The sequence below is a fragment of the Corvus moneduloides genome, chromosome 4 (assembly GCF_009650955.1).
Source record: "Corvus moneduloides isolate bCorMon1 chromosome 4, bCorMon1.pri, whole genome shotgun sequence".
In the NCBI taxonomy this organism is placed as follows: domain Eukaryota; kingdom Metazoa; phylum Chordata; class Aves; order Passeriformes; family Corvidae; genus Corvus; species Corvus moneduloides.
The window spans coordinates 46,195,605-46,211,892 of NC_045479.1; the positions used below are offsets into that span (position 1 = coordinate 46,195,605).

Below are 16,288 nucleotides of genomic sequence, written 5' to 3' on the forward strand. Positions count from 1 at the left end.
AAGAACATGGATGGAAGTAGTGTTGGTGATAGCTGGCCCCGAACCTTTTGTGAACCGGCTGACTTCAGTGGCCTTTGGATTAGGTCCAGACAAAAGCCACATTTTTATATGGCAGGCAGACTTGATAAAAGCACACTCAGAAGCAGAAACAAAGAAGCCATGAGGAGCTTTGCAGAGTAACCATGAAGCAGAAACAAACAGATTCATACAGTCCAAAGGACTAGAATTTGCATTCACTCACATTGAATCCACTTGACTGATTTCCATGTAAGGAAATTTGAGCTAGGAAAAGAAATTAGAAATCAGAATTGAAAAAACATCTTCAATATCTGGGTTATACATCTAAGATAAGCCCTGCCAGAAACAATGCATCTATTATACTTGGCTTTTGGCCCGTGCTTTGTATTTCAGTTGGGTTTCACTAATCACAAATCCCCAAAAGTGTATAGCTTCCTCCTTCTGTGGGATCACCTGGCCACCTCCCCATGATGCTTCCAGCACAACTAAGGCCCATGAAATGCAACATACAAACGTTGTCCCCTCATGAACATGGGTAAGAGCTGCTGTTTCTGCTGATGTAGGACTCGGGCTCCAGTGAAATGTTTCCCTTTTTCCTGATGAAATTGTGAAAGGCCCCTGCTGAGATGACACTGCACCAGAAAGAAGCACACAAATGTGTAGCGTGGGTTTATAAACACAATTGCAAAGCTGCCATGCCAAACCCCTTCATACCCCTGTAGTACTAGAGCTCTTTTTAGTTTTTCCCAAGATGGTTTGAATAAAATGCAATTATTCAAGTGAATGATTTCAGCAACAGAAGACATTTTTTGTTCCAGAAAGGGTGGGATTTGTCTGACCTTGTTTTCAGCTTCAACAGAAGGAGAGACTCTGTCTGGGTCTTAGGATAGGCAACAGATGGGGGTGAGGACACTCTTTAAGAAGCCCAGCCATGTAAGTGCAAGTTTGGAGGGGAAATGTGAATGAACCTTTTATTTTCCCATCACTCTAAAGTAGTGCAAAAAACATATCTATATTTAATTGCCACAGGATTAAAAAGAAAAAAAAAAAGAAAAGTACACTGGATCAAAAGATTGCTTTGCCCAGTCACTGATACATAGACTCATCTCTCTTATTTAGGTATCTGTGCTCTCAGCCAGTGGTCAACTCAACACCTGTCCACAATTGTTGTTCCTCTCCTTCATAATAACTCTCTTGGGAAGCCTCATGTCAGGCTCTGCCTTGAAGCAGACTAAAAGAAATACCCCAGGGATCCCAGAGGAAGTGTTGCACCTTTGTCAGTATGGTTCACATATTGAAATGTATGAAAGGTGGAAAAGAAATCTTAGTGTTTTTATCCCCTTTGGTATGTCATGTTTTGAGTGGACTTAGATGCAGGCACGTTACAACAGGTAATGCTAGCACTACATGTTATTTTTGACAGGACAATTTTTATTAGCCCTGAATTAAAGCTAGCCTGGCTTCTGTGTTGGTCAGTCACGTGTCTGACTGTCTGGTTTCTTGAGAACACATTTTGCTTTATTTTGGAAAGAAAAATGAGGCTGTTAAAACATTCAGGACAAAGATTTGCTCTGCAGATTAAAATTACTGATAGAAATATTTCTATTTGTTCACTAAAGATGAAATTGAAATGTCCTATTTTTTTATTTCAGACTCTGGCATACACAATATTTCATTTAGGTTTTTTTTTATTAGAGGAAGAAAGGAGATATTTACAGCAGCATAATTATTTAGAATGAGGGTTTAAAACTTTATAAGACCATTCCTGCTGTTAAATTAGAAATCATTTGACCGAGGATATAATTTTACATATAGTTAAATAAATGCTGAGTAAGCAATACAATTTCCTTCTGTTGCATTTAAGCATTGCAGAAAGTCACGTCGCACACTTAGATGAGGCCTTTTCACTCTCCTACAGTGTTATGCAATGATTTCCACACCCATCATGGGGACTGAGAGGGGGATGACAGACTGCTTTATCTTCTTCACTTCAGGAAGAGAAAAACTGGTTGACAGTGTATTCAAAGGGAGAGAGAGAGAAAGAGGGAAAGAGAGAAATTTGTTTGCAAACCACCAATGTTATTATGAAAGATCAAGTTCTAATCCCCATGACTCATACTAGCTACTCTCCCCAGACTGGCCAGAAGACAAAGCACATTATAATTATGTGGCTAAGATTGGAATGCTCTGAAAGCCTACGTAAGGAGCCTGTTGGACTCCACTGAAACCCACCAAGGGCAATAGACCTCCCAACCAAAGACCATACCTAGAGATTACAAGTGGCAAGGCCGTAGTCCAGTGAATTCATGGCGCTACTTGCAGATTGTTTCTCCCGAAAATGATTGCTCTGCTGAATGCTTGAGGAGAGTGACATCAGTACGTGGTCACCCATGACAATTTTATTCCTTCAGCCATTTCCTATCGCTTCAACTGCAAGGAAAAAGGTTTTCTTTCCTTGCATAAAACTCCATTTGGAATGAATAGGCAGGGGAAAGCTTTCCTAAAACTAGAGCTCTCACTCCTTGAGTAAACAAGAAAATTCCTTGAAGGATTTATTCATAGCAAGATTACTGTTACAGCATGGATCTTCAGCAAAATAATTTCCTATTATATATGGAAGAATTTGGCCAAATGAGGACAAAAGGAGAGCACAAACTGCTGGTATCACTGGCTGGACAAGATCAGCCTTCCTGATTAGTTTGCCCGTGCTTTTGTTCCCTATCCCATGTTAAAATGAAAATACCGCCCTATAATGTGTTTGTAAAGATGTCTTCTCCATAAACAAAAATTATTTTTGAATAGCCAGTTCTCAGTGCACTGCAAGGCCACCTAGACAGTCTTAAAAACGCAAGGTAAAAAAAGAAGAAAACAAACAACAACAAAACAAGAGCAAATGTTTTCAATGTCAAAAAAATCCCTGAAAAATCTATCTTAAACACAGTCTAGAAACACAGATCCAGAAAATCATGCCTACAAATCTCTGCTTTCCTTTACTCATTCAAACTTTTCCCATCCCTCTTCCATTTTCTCAACGATCTTAGTACTTGTTTCTTTTACTATAATTGTTTTGCCTTTTCCTATGCCAGTGCCCGATTGTCCTTGTTCCAGTCTTCAATATGCCCAGTTCTTCTTTCCAGCTCTCTATGCCTCCCTTTTTCATCCTACATTTTATGTCATTTTTTCTATTCCTTCTTTACTAGAGAGGAGCCATGAGCTAAAGTCTTCTCCCTGCCACAGAAGAAAGGAGAAACAGGAGCACACAATAAAACAGACTCCTGTGGGAAAGAAGGAAAAGTAGAAGTCCCATCCAGCTGTTGCCTTGTGCTGCTTCCACTCAAGGGCTTGCAGCTTAGAAAATCTTACTTCATTCCTCCCTAATCCCTGTATGTGAGGAAAAAGGGAGTAAGAGATCCCTCATGAAGGTCCCAGACCACAACAACATCAAGAAAAAGAAACATCCCCTTCTAGTAAGAGAAGAACAGATGTGCTTTTCCATGAACCTTTAGAAATATTGTGCAGTCACATCCATTGGAGAAAATGCATCAATTTTCTGTCTATTTTCAAATCACTCCCTTTACTTTCATTCTTCAGATTAGATCATCACCTGGCACAGCCAGCCACCAGGAGCTCACCCTGCTGTTGCAAGTCCCAGGTTTCCCAATGAAGAACTCAGGAAATTTACAATATCAATCTTAACTTGATTTTAATATTTTTCTTTTTTAACCCTTTTTTGAAAAAGAGCTCTTAGAGAGCTTAGATGTTTCTACCAACTCAGCTCAAATGCCGGGCCTGCCATATCTGCTGCTTTTCCCACTAGCCTACAGCTGTTTGGTCTCCTTTGTGATACCTAGCTGGTGTCCTAATCAACCTGTGATTTATTTTTGGCATTGGGTAAGAATTGTATATTCAGCTTGTTAGATTAATAAGGAATAGTGCCAATATAAAACTGAGCTCTCCTGTTTCCCTGAAATCACTGAGCATATATCAAGTACAGTTTACACAGATTCATTATTACTAAGTAATTCTGGGTAATATATTTCCTTTGTTTTTAATTTTGGGGATAATGCTTGTATTTTTGATTCATGCTTCTTAAGTGAGGTTTCAAAGGGTCCTAGTCACTCTCAATTTACCAGGATGTTGTCTGAGGCTGAAGAACAAATCTTGCCTTTAAAACAATACATCTTTTGGCTGGATTTTATTGTAACCAGCACTGAAATGGCACTACTTAGTTGTTGGGGGTTGTTTTTATTTCCTGAACTCGTCAGTACAGAGCTGTTGAAAATAGCTTGATGCTGCTCCTTTGCCTCCCGACATTAATCATGGTTAATTAAGTGAGAATAAAGTTCAGGTTAATGCAAACAGGCATTAATTCTTGTCATCTCCCCGCTCTCAGGAGTATACAAATCGGACAAGTAGAGAAAAGCAACACTGAAAATATATCCTGGAGAAAACATTCAATTAACATCAGGATTGGAGGTCTTGTCAGAGATCTGTTAAAATGTGTTCCCCATATTTTCCCAATAACTGCATGAAGACAAATCCCAGTGTCTGCTCAGTTAGACAAAGGATCAAGATCTATTTTACAAGCACTAGGATAAAAGCTTTTGTATCCTTGCAGCTGAATGTATGCCAGGCAGTGTCAGACATCAAATGTGCCAGGCACATTCTTCTAGAGAACCTTATCAGAAACACTGACATTTTCCCTCATGCTGCTTAAATGTAGGAAACTAAACCAAATTAGGGATGAAGAACAAGCAATATTTCTTGGGTGGAAAAAAATAGGCTTAGAAGGAAAGATTTAAGTAAACTGCTCTCTCTTTTTTAATTCTTTTTATTTGGGAAAGAATAATAATTTAAAAATTGACTTTAAAAATCTGAATAAATGTCACTAGGTGAAATGCTGTTGTTCCAGCCTGTGTTGGCAGTAGTCCTGAAATGCTCCTTTCAGCTCAGTGAGGCAATAGTTAGATACTACCTGTTTATGTATCACTCACAGCTCACTGCCTATTCTTAGACAATTAGCAAAGAGATCTCTTTCTCAAAGGATATGAAATACATGAGGTCTGTTACTACATTCAGCTAAAGCATTCACAGCTCTGTTTCTAGATACAAGGCCCACACAATTAGCTCTATCTCTAAATATGTTCTCCATGGCTTCTTCTTCATGTTCTCCATGGCTTTAGTTCAAAGCCATTTGCCACCACTAAACCAATGCTCAGCTGCTCTTCCTCACCTGCTAACTAGCCCTGCAACACCAGTGGCACTGATACTACTCCTCCGAAACTTGCTGCTGCTACATCCCCATCACAGTCTCCCAACAATCCCCATCCCATAGAATTGTTCTCACTCACAGCATCCATACAGAACTTCTGTCTGCTGGAGAAGTTTTATGGCTTACAGGACTGGCTCCTTCCAAAAGGAGAAGGCACTAGAAGTTGGGATAGGAGTTGCCTTCTTTTACAGCAAAGAAAGAGAAAAGTTTATTTGTAGTAAAAAGACATCCTCAATACTTGGCATGTCCCATCATATCCCATGGTTCTCTAACAGATTTTTGGAAAGTGCTCCCATCTGTCTTTGGCCACTTCTACTCAGAAACTGCAACTGCTTTCCAGGTTTGATGTGGAGGCTGCTGCTCTCACGCCTGCCAGGACCCCTGGGCAGCACATTTATGCCCTCAGTCCCCAAGAGGGAGCAGAGGGACAGGGCACTGCCAGGGGAGCTGTGAGCACCCACCCCAGGGTGCGCTCCTGGGGCTCTCCAAGGGCATGCCATCACTTCCACGAAGCAATATGGACTCCCTGCACCACCACTGCTGAGCAGCCTGTCCTGGAGTCCCCACCCTGGGGGTGCGTTGGTTTTCACTCTGAGTAACACCAGATAAGCAGAAGGAGAGTGCCAGTTGGTGTCTGTTGTGTAGGTTTATGGATGACTTGTGTTGGAAGAGAAGTGTCTTCCAAATGAAGTTATGGAAAGACATTTGCAACAAAGAAAATGTGCTCACAGGATTTTAAGTTTCTCATTGCAAAAATTTTAATAAATCTTTTAATTTGGGCACTCCTTTGCATACTGTGCTGTACACATAAGTGTTGGCAGGTATAAAAGCAGGCTTCTGTTGCAGTCACAGAAGACAATCTGAATTATTTACAAGGGGAAATTTTTTCAGTCTGGGAATCATAGTCAAACGAAGAAAATTAAAAATCTTGACCGCTGCACAGTGCAAAGGCTAAAAACATAAGATCTCTCATCCCACATTTTTATGTGTCTAAAGGACACCTATATTCAGCACAAAGTGGATGCAGGGAGACCTGCTTTTCCCTGTTTTGGCTCTTTATGCATTAATATGTGGTAAATATATGATTCAACACAGAAACTAAACATAGCCTTTGAATTGTTTGTCACGGGTTGATTTTTTTCAGGATTCTGCTTCTTCTGTGCAATATTACTACACTTCTGTTATCTTCATTTTTGAGTTCACAGCATCGCAAACCTGCTGGGTGCAACAACTCAGCTGTTTTTCTCCTCTTATTGCTGCATACAGCACATACAACTAATAGCAGTGCAGAAGGGTAAAAGGAATGGGGAAGCCAGATAGAAAGCATGCTTTTTTGTAGGTACATATATATATATATCTATATATATTCAACTATTGCATAATATAGATACATAAATAGCTATGCTCTTCATTTATGTCAGCTCGTAGAACTCATGATTTAAAGCTGCATTAGTGTACTGTAACAAGGAAATAGTAATGCATTCTAGCATTCATATTACAGTGACACTTATGGAAAAGACAGACTTTACATTCCTTCTGTAAAAAAAATTGTCATAAGGACAAGTCTCTTCCACTTCTGTTTACTGGTGTTCACTCCTCCAGAAAAAGCTTTTATTAGAGAAATAGCCTTGGCCCTCACATGCTATCCCAGAATGAGAACCTGAGCTCTCCTGTACCTTTGGATAAAGAAAGAGGTGCAGTTGTCTCACCTTTCAGAGCTGGATTGCACAGAGGACCCACATTTAGATCTGTGTGCTACAGCTTTTCTTTCTCATGGTAAGAAACTAACTGAAAAGAAATTGGTTTCCCCATTTCTAATACTGTACAGCAACTCTGCACTTATTTTTTGTTAATCATTCCTCTAGCAGAAGAACTGAGTCCTTGAAGAAATCAAAAGCTGTCAAATATCAGTCTCTTCACTGAACCACTGAGTGGGGAGGAAACCACTGCAGAAGGAGAAAACACAGCTCATTTTGGTTTCTTTTTTACCTTCTAGACACTAAACCTGAGACAGAGATCACAACACTGGCCATACCCTTGAAAAACTTGATTAAGAGGTGGACAAATTATGCCAAGGAGATCCTCCAAGAATTATTTCCATAAAGGCAACACCATCTCACCCAGTAAAAACTATTTTTCATCTGTTAGAAGTCAAAGAAGGAATTTAAGAAAGACAGAATTAAAATTTGCATAATTTCCTTCCTTGAAGTGTTCTCTCATATCCACTTTCAGCCAAGATCATTAGTGCTTATGAGGAAGCTTTGTTTTAAAAATATTACCAAAAAATCAATTATGACTGCTAGCTTTAAATAAAGAGGCGACACTTGGGAGCAATCTGGATTGCTTGATAAGCTGTGTTCAATCTGAACCATGTGCACTTGAATACGGTTAACATAATGTCATTAACCTTGACATAAGAATGTAGGTTACTGTTACAGAAGGGTGATTGTGTTTTGGAAATCAATAACTACGTTAAGGACTCAAGGGTTGTCATTACCAGGGAGCTAATCATGCTTTCCTAATGCAAGGCTGATCCTGATTTCACTACTGCATTTGTGCAGAATGTGAAATTAACTCTTTCAGTTTCTAAGGTCTATTAAGCAGAGTAAGTAGAAACTCCAACTGGAAGGCAGAATGAGTGAGAACATTTATAAATAGTATATTGCTTTAAAAAATAATAATAGTCAACTGCCTTTGCATGGCCTCCCAGAATCATGCAATCATGTCAAAATTGCAATTTGCATTAAAAAGTAAACAACCCTCCACCACATATTGCTGCCTAGTTCTGATTCCTAGGGAAAAAAAATCTGAAAACATAAACCTTGGGGGTTTTTTGATTAAATCTTATCATGCTTGGACCTACACACCTATGCTGCCTACACACCAAACAGAAATAACAGAAATATACTCATTTTAGAAAATATATCAAGAGGGTGTAGCTAAAATTACGAGAGGTTCTAATATGAAGATACAATTTTGTTACCAAGGGAGTTTCAATCCTCAGTCTGTGCTTGAGAAATGAAGACTAGTGCAGCAAACAGGCTGAATTGGTTTGGCTTATGTAAGTCTGTAGATGGTGAGTAAATTGGGATAGTCCCACCTAACTCTAAAGTTTTGGCACTGTCCATGTTTGGTTTCTTGGCTCCAGTCAGTAGGATAACAGAAGTTCATCATCTGTGTTAGCTCATAGTCAGTCAGTACTGCCAGTTGTCAGCTATAGCTATAGTTACAAGTCTTGTAACCTGGAAGGTTTTTTTGTGCTTCAAACCACCACAGCCAGCTGTTGTTTCCAAAACACAGAGATTGAGGCCTGCATTGGGGGACCATTAAAATGAGGCACATTTGGAGCCAAAAATCCTGAGGTACATCTTTGTGCTGAACCAACTCCACAAATACTCACAACACTTAGTCCTGGCATGAAATGGGACTCGGTTACAGCAGTTTTATTCCCTCTAAGGAAAAATTTGGGTGACCAGCGTGGACTTTTCCCTGCCAGCCTTGCTTTCTTTGCAAGTCGTAGCCTTGCAGCCGGTGATGTGTGCTGGCTCTTCCTGGACATCGCAGCTCCTCTCTGCAAAGCCTCCCCTGGGGTCACCATGCCACCTCCACACCTCTCTCCTCAAGCAACAGCTCAGCTCTAACCCTGTGATCCAAAAAAAGATATTTAGGGGGCCCAGCATCAGGCACATTACACTGCTCTCCAAAAAGAAGACTCTTCCTGTACTTCATATCTCCTTCTGGTCCTCCTAGAGGTTGTGTAGGTGGGTAACTAGAGCCTACTGCTTCCCTTTGCCTCCAAAACTATTTGACTTTTCCTTTGGCTTTTTCACCAGAGAGAAGCATTTGCAAGGCTTACAGCATTTCTGGCATCCCTCAGCTTTGACCAAAAGGCCTTTTTCCTCCAGCGGTCCTTACCAGCACTCTTCTGCCTTTAACTCTCTGTTTCTGTGCCAGGATAGCTTGCAGGAATGGGGCTTATATGAGGATATAATCGCTTGGGAAAGGAATGTAATTAAAAGCAACATATAAAGCAGTTAAAAAAAATCTTCTGAGGATGCTCAGCTGGCACAGTGAGAATCTTGCTGAGAATATTTAATTGTTTGCATTATTAAGTGCAGACAGGTTGGTTTTAATTCAAAACAAACATGGCAATTAAATAAAAAAACCTATGTCAGTACAACATTATAGCTACAGAGTTAAAATGAAAATGTAGGAAACACAAACATTCAGGCTTTCAAAAAATGGGAAAGACTTACTGGATTAACCAGATAATTAAAAAAACAAAAACCAGTCCTAAAGCTTTGTATCAACTACACTGTAAGGAGCCAGATGAAACACTGATGCAGCTGCCTTGATCATTAATATTTTTGATTCCTGTTTTTCCAGTTAAATGTGCAGAAGAATATATTGCATCTGATGATATCAAGTGCATGTCATAAGAAACACTTGACAGATGAATTTACATTTGGTACATTTCCTTTCCTACATATCCTGTCTTACCATTTCATTTTTGAAGTCTTAGCACATTGACATACTAATTTAGGGTTTTAGTTTCTTTTCAGAGAAAAGAACTTGTTTTCATGTTGGTGGAAATGTTTGATAGAAATACTGTCAAATATCAGATAGACTTGTGTGAGGTAATGCCCAAATTGATCAGAAAAAGTCAAAGCTTTTTTTTTTAAACTAACTGAGAAGAAAATCCAGACTTTCTCTGAAAGACACTACATAGCTTTATCTAGTATGCCTGTTCTGTGGATGTTAACAAATTAACTTATTCTTACCTGAGAGAAGTAGGAAGCATTCAGCCCTGTTTGAGAAATGGGAAACCTAAGTAGGGAGATTGTTTGACTACCCTAAATCCAAAGAAAGAAACTCCTTCAGTACTATTATTAGGTATTAGGAGCTCTGTATTTCTCACCACCTGCTCAAACCTAGAGACAGGATGTTCCATCCACTTCAAAGAAAATACTTAATATCTTATTCTCTGGAATGGAGTATCATTATAAGGTGTATTTTTCCACAAGCTGACCAGTTCCTCTTTTGGAACCCTTTCCTGAGCTTTCCTGAGCATTTATTTCCATTATATCCTTACTGCATTCAGACACTGCCTAAACCAAGTCTCACCCCAAATCTATTTTTCTCTTGTGTCAAAACTAGGCTGGGGAGAGGGAATGGAGTGTGCTTGGATGACAGTGTTGACACTTGAGCTGCTGTGGAGAATCACAAACATGATGCTGTAATACGTAATCCGTGCTGACAGTTTAGAAATCAAAGCTCATTAGCACAGAGGGAAGACGAGCATTTTAATGCCTCTGGATTCCATCCACTGCAATTAACACCACATACAGCATATTGTTCACCTAAACCCATAAATCAGAGTAAAAAAGTGTCATATTATACACAGATCCTGAAACCACAATAAAGAAAATGAGAAATGGCTTAGAAAAACTAGGGAATATCACATTTTTTCATATCACCAATTGGAAACTAAACCTAGTGCTGAAAATACTTTAAAACCTTTCAAGATGGATGGTCTTCATAAATATGTCTGAAGGTCTCCATTTACCTGAATAAACTGCATTGCTGTAATGCCTGTGGGTCCAACCTTACCAAGGGAAGTAATCAAGACTAAGGCAATGATACTCCTGAAGTGAATGTGTGAACTTACATGCTTTAGTCTGTATTGAACTTGATATAATTTTTGGTAGACATCTTACTGAATTTTTTAAAGGGAAAATTAGTGACCCTTAAGTTCAAAAGACATCAAGAGCCAAATCTGAATCTGAACGTGACACGCAGTGCAGATTATTTAAACCGGTGATTATTTCTGAGTATTTCTATTTACAGGTGTGCTGGACCCCAGGAGGGGGAGTTGTTAAATTGTCTACTGTTTAAACTCATCATCAAATCCACTGTGTTCAATTTTTTATTTTAATCAATTGATGCACTGCAGGAGGAGGCAGATCTCTTTATAAGTCCTGTGCCCTGTCTGACATCTTTCCATGCAGATTGTCACTTAATTGGTCTTCCTTCCCGTTTAGGGCTTTAGGTGCACACACCAACCAGCCGAGAGAGAGCTCTGAATTGAGACAGGAAAATGCTGGACAGGGAAAGCATAGTTCTGATATACTTCGCAGTCTAAATGCTGAAATGTGTTTTCAGATAGCAGCATCAGTGCAGTGGTGCAAGGCGCAGCTGCTGCAGCTTGCGACAGCATTGGGGATGCACAGGGCACCCTGATGGCCAGCATTCTGCTCAAACATACAAAGGAGGCTCAGGAAGCACCACCAACCTGCAGCTCTGCCTGCTCAGCCACATCCCAAAGTCCCCATGCTGGCCCTGCACCAGATGATATTCTGAAAAACATCTCTTCTGCTACCCAGGTACATTGCTCCATGCTTGCTTTTCCCTTTTGCCTCAGCTAGGAGAAAAGCAGGATGGCAGGATGGTGCACGACCCCACATAAGCTACATCACCCTCCCCAAAAAGGTTTCTGCTAGCCCATCTGCAAGCAGATGTCAGAAACCAGTCAGGGGTTATACCAGGACAGCTTTGGTTTTCCTGAGGGACAAACAGACCTTATGACCCCCTCTCTTTATCAGACTCACCTCTGTCCTGGCCTGGCCTCTCTATCAGACCCAGTCTGGGTGAATCCGTGTCTCAGAAGGGATTGTACTGCTGTGCAGCTCTGCAGGTGCTCTCTGGCTACATGGAAAATTTCTCAATAATCTGGGCTTGGCTGGGTGTGGAGGAGTCTCTCTTGGGGAGCTCCTTGTAGTAGGATATAGGCTTGGCACTGGCCATATACGAAGAGTGGCTCTTTCTGCTGTCTAATTACCATTTTGAGCTGTGGGCCAGGAGAAGTGAGCTCTTGCTGCCAGTTCCTTTTTGCACAGCTCCTGCCGAAAGGAGCCATCTGGGTGCCTGCCCGCTCCTTGGTGTTGGAAGGAGATTCCTCTGAGAGGAGTCTCACTGCCTGCCCCTTGGCTGGGGGTTGACTAAGGGACAGCAGTTTCACCCCCACCCCACCCTGGGACCCTACCTATGGGATCAGGCTCCTTATTGCTTGCTATTTTCCTGCCCCATGGCTCTTATGTTCTTGTCAGCAGGGGCTGGGGTCTGACAAGAGCATGGTATCAGGTCCCTTCCCTGCGCCTCCTCTTGAGGATATTTTGATAGCTACTGGTTAAAAAGAGGCATTAAAATCCCTTGGGAGACAGAGATTACCCAAATACTCTGAGAGAGGCTGCAGAACAGATCCTATCTGAGGAAGAAGCTGATACCATCAGCAACCTCAGCACTTCTGCTCCCATAGGAGGCCATTAACTCTGTCACGAACCTGAAGGTCTCCACATTCCATAGACAGAGGAACAGAACATGGCCCTGAAGTAGGTGCTTCAGGGTCAAACGGTGGCAGAAATACAGGTGTACTCCTATGTCTACCATGTCCTGATGGTTGCTCTGTCATGATCCTTGCTTGACGTGTAAAGCTTTCTGGATCAAGGGTTAAAGGCAGAAATCTTTCCTTGAGTAGGATAGCTAAGTGTCTTACTTAGGTGGTCTAGATTTTCCTGCCAGATATCTCTTTCTGCCTGTTATAGCTGCCTGCTTCATGTGTTGCAATCTCTGTCTTGCCCTTAGGCACCAGCAAAAGAAAAATAATAATCAAGTTTTATGTCAACAGCTAGTTGGAAACAAACATATTTCTAACACACCATTATCTCTTGTCAGGTGGAGAAGAAAGACCTATAGCATGGCAGTGAGAACAAGCCTCACAAATGCCTCTGCTTTTGCTCATGTTCCATGGGTATGTATCCAGTTAGAAACAGGAAATGCATAGCAGAGTAAGGGGTGGCAAAATTTGACCTTCATGCATGTTCTGAAGTGGGCTTTCCCCCACTTCTCTTGTATTTCAATATATTACCCAAAGCACTCAATTACACATCTGAAATTCCTCAGCTTGTCAACAGAAATTTAAGAATTTGGCTCTTTTCCTGGAAGGGTATGGCTGCAGCTAAAGGAGAGCAAGATTCTTACCATAGTTTTCTAATCAAGTGTTCTCTATGGGCAAATATTCCTTGTCCCACCTTAAGTGTCTCTGAGGAAAGACACATGCTGTTCCAATCTCCATAGTCATCAATTATCTGAGCACTACCAGCAGCATTACTGAGACAGAAGAGAGCAGTTTCCCACAGATATGCTTCTCATTTGATTATCAAGTAAAAATATTTTGTAATTAGCCAAGCAAATATATGCTGCAGGGAGCACATGAAGGCTGCTGGCCACAGCTGGTGGGTGGATTACTCTGCATATGTGGAGTGGACTCAGCATGGGCCTGGTAGGGGGCTGTCATGGCATCAAAATCCAGCTTGGGCTTCACACCACTGTGATTAATAAATCATTTTCTGAAGCCACTGGCACACTGTGAATGGCCTTCAGCCACTTCTCTTTGACTCTCCAGCCTCGGTGACTGCATCATTTACAGCTATAGATCCAATGAGCATGTGATTGCAAAGGTTTAGTCATGCTACTGTGCCACAGTGTACAGCCTTTACAGCATCTTTTACAGCTGAATGATCGCAGAAGGAGATTATACCCTTCTCTTTGTGTATTTCTGGAATCTGAATGAACCTGTGACAGCTGCACCTGAACAAAGGACTCTTCTGCATTATGGAGAAGACTGTGGCCAAATTCCCTACAGCACCCTTTGCTTCCCTTCCTGCCTTCTGCAATCATCTTTTTGTAGTAGCTACCACTGGCAGGCATTAAGCATTTATTTCCTTTCTCTGTCACTCTTTGGGTAGGTACCTGCTCTCTCTGTCAGTAATACCAGTGTCCTACAGAGAGTAGATTGCCCCAAGTTTACAGAAATCCATGTGGAAGAAACCACAAGATTTCTTAGTTGATCCACATGCCTGAATCTGCTGTGACACTTTTGTGGGCACTTATAATGAAGTCAAGAGCAGAGATCAACCTGCCTTGACCTGTTTGCTGCCTTTAGGACTTTCTCACCAGCCCTGAAGTTTTGCCCGAAGTAATGCAAAACTACCTCTTACATTGTCATACTCGTTCTGTGGGGCTCACAGCAGTTATCTGGCAAAAACTAACCCAAGACATTTCCAACAACAAATTAAATAAAATAAAACAAATACCAACAATCAAAGATGCATGGCTTCTGTGGGCAAAACCCATAACAATTTATTGGCTGTTTACATTCCTTTAAAAAACTCAACACTTATTCTACAGATGTGTCTTGACAGCAGCATTTTGGGCAGCAGCCAAGCAAGGATAAACACAGAGAGCTGGTGCTTATAGGGAAAGCACAAGAAATGGAGGAAGGAAGGAAAAAACTGCACATGCACATACAAAACCCAAAGGACTTTACAAGTAGATCAGGAAATGGGGAGAGTATTTAGAAACAAGTCTGTAGTCATTGAGCATTGGGAATGACTGTTCTCGGAGGAGCCATCACAGCACCAGGACATGAAAGGTATGACCACCCAGTGGGCAGGCAAGTGTGCCATGCGCTGTCCACACTGACCTGACATGGAAGCACAGGCCAGTGCTACAGGGCTTTGTTAGCATGGCACTGTGCTCATACTGAGAGGCAGCTGTGAGGAGAGCTCTCAGCCCAAACTTGGTTTATGTCTGACCAGGGGTAGTGGGAATGGTGGGTTTGTCAGCATCAGTGTATATGGACCTGGGTAAAATAGCTTGGCTGAGCCATGCACTCCCCAAGGGCCACACTGGTTGATGAATTGGATTAATTGGTAAAATCCTAGGATCTCCCAGAATACAATTATTTCATTATCAGTTAGAGGGAAGGTGTATTTGGACTTTCAAGGTCCAGAAAAATGTTAAAATTTCTCCAGAAATGAAAGCTTTTCCCATGCCCTTTTCTGAGAGCCATCTTCTGCTTTCCCACTACCTTAACTTCCTCTTGTCCCAGTTTTACTGCTAAATCCTAAACCAGCGCCACAGCCTAGAGCTTCTTATGAACACCCTGGCTCTTATGAACATTTTGTTTCCAAAATTAATCCCCAAGTTCTTCTCCAACAGCTGTGCCGCTCACCTTTGAAAAATTCCCAAATCCAAGCCCTTTCCCTTCTCACCTTTGCAATGATCTCCCTTAGAAACTTCTGCAAAAGTGATGGTTGTAGAGTAGTTCTCTAGCACCCAAAAGTGTCTGAATAGATACCCCAAATCAAGATTTGGTATGTATATGCAGACCTGATATCTGAAAATACCCACCAATGTCACAGAACAGCCAGGTGAAGATACGTCTAGAAGAGAAACCAAAAGCTAGGACACTGTGTAAGTAGCTTAAATTTCAGAAGGGCCAAGCATCCAGTAAATTCCACTGAGACCAAGAGAATGATTGTCTGATTGTGGCTGTATTTAATACAAACTCCAGTAAGAGAGACAGACACAAAAAAAGTGAGTTTGCACTGGCTTTGAATACGAAAGCTGATTAAATGCAATTTCCTCAGTCGCTATCTGACGCTACTTTTCACTGTATCTACCGATTACTCATTCCTTCCGCATATCATGCTTGTGTTTGCCACGCTAAAGCACACAGCGTTATTCAAATAGCCCAGATGTTGAAGCACGAGCCCATTGCATTTTGTTGGCCAGCTGCAGAAGAAAGAGATATTCTATGCTACGTATATACAAGAGGTACTTTTTCTTATCCTTCTGTGTAAGGGAAAACAATGGACGATCTCCACCTTTTAGAAATAATTTCCATGCTTTCATTTAAGTCTTTCAGGCCCTTATCTGTCAGGAATAATAATTCTAATCCCTTGCATTACTGAACTGTTGCAGGTTGAAATCCATTACACGTGATGAACGGCTCCCATACCACTGTAAAACACTGATGACGAATACCCAGATATGTAGCTGGTTACCAAGTTACATAAGTTAAAAGTTACCAACTTGGTTTACAAAACCTACTTATCTGATTACTATAATCTGATGAAAATACAACTTAACCCCAAA

General features: G+C 41.1%; 1 protein-coding gene across 1 annotated transcript in view; it reads right to left on the bottom strand.

Annotated features, from left to right (window-relative positions):
• The window catches only part of PDZRN4 (PDZ domain containing ring finger 4), a 268,192-nt gene extending 256,167 nt beyond the window's left edge, over positions 1 to 12,025 (bottom strand). The window contains exon 1 of the mRNA XM_032106448.1: positions 11,899 to 12,025. The gene's annotated coding sequence lies outside the window, so the exon portion shown is untranslated. The remainder of the gene's footprint in view (positions 1 to 11,898) is intronic.
• Between the last annotated feature and the right edge of the window lie 4,263 nt (positions 12,026 to 16,288).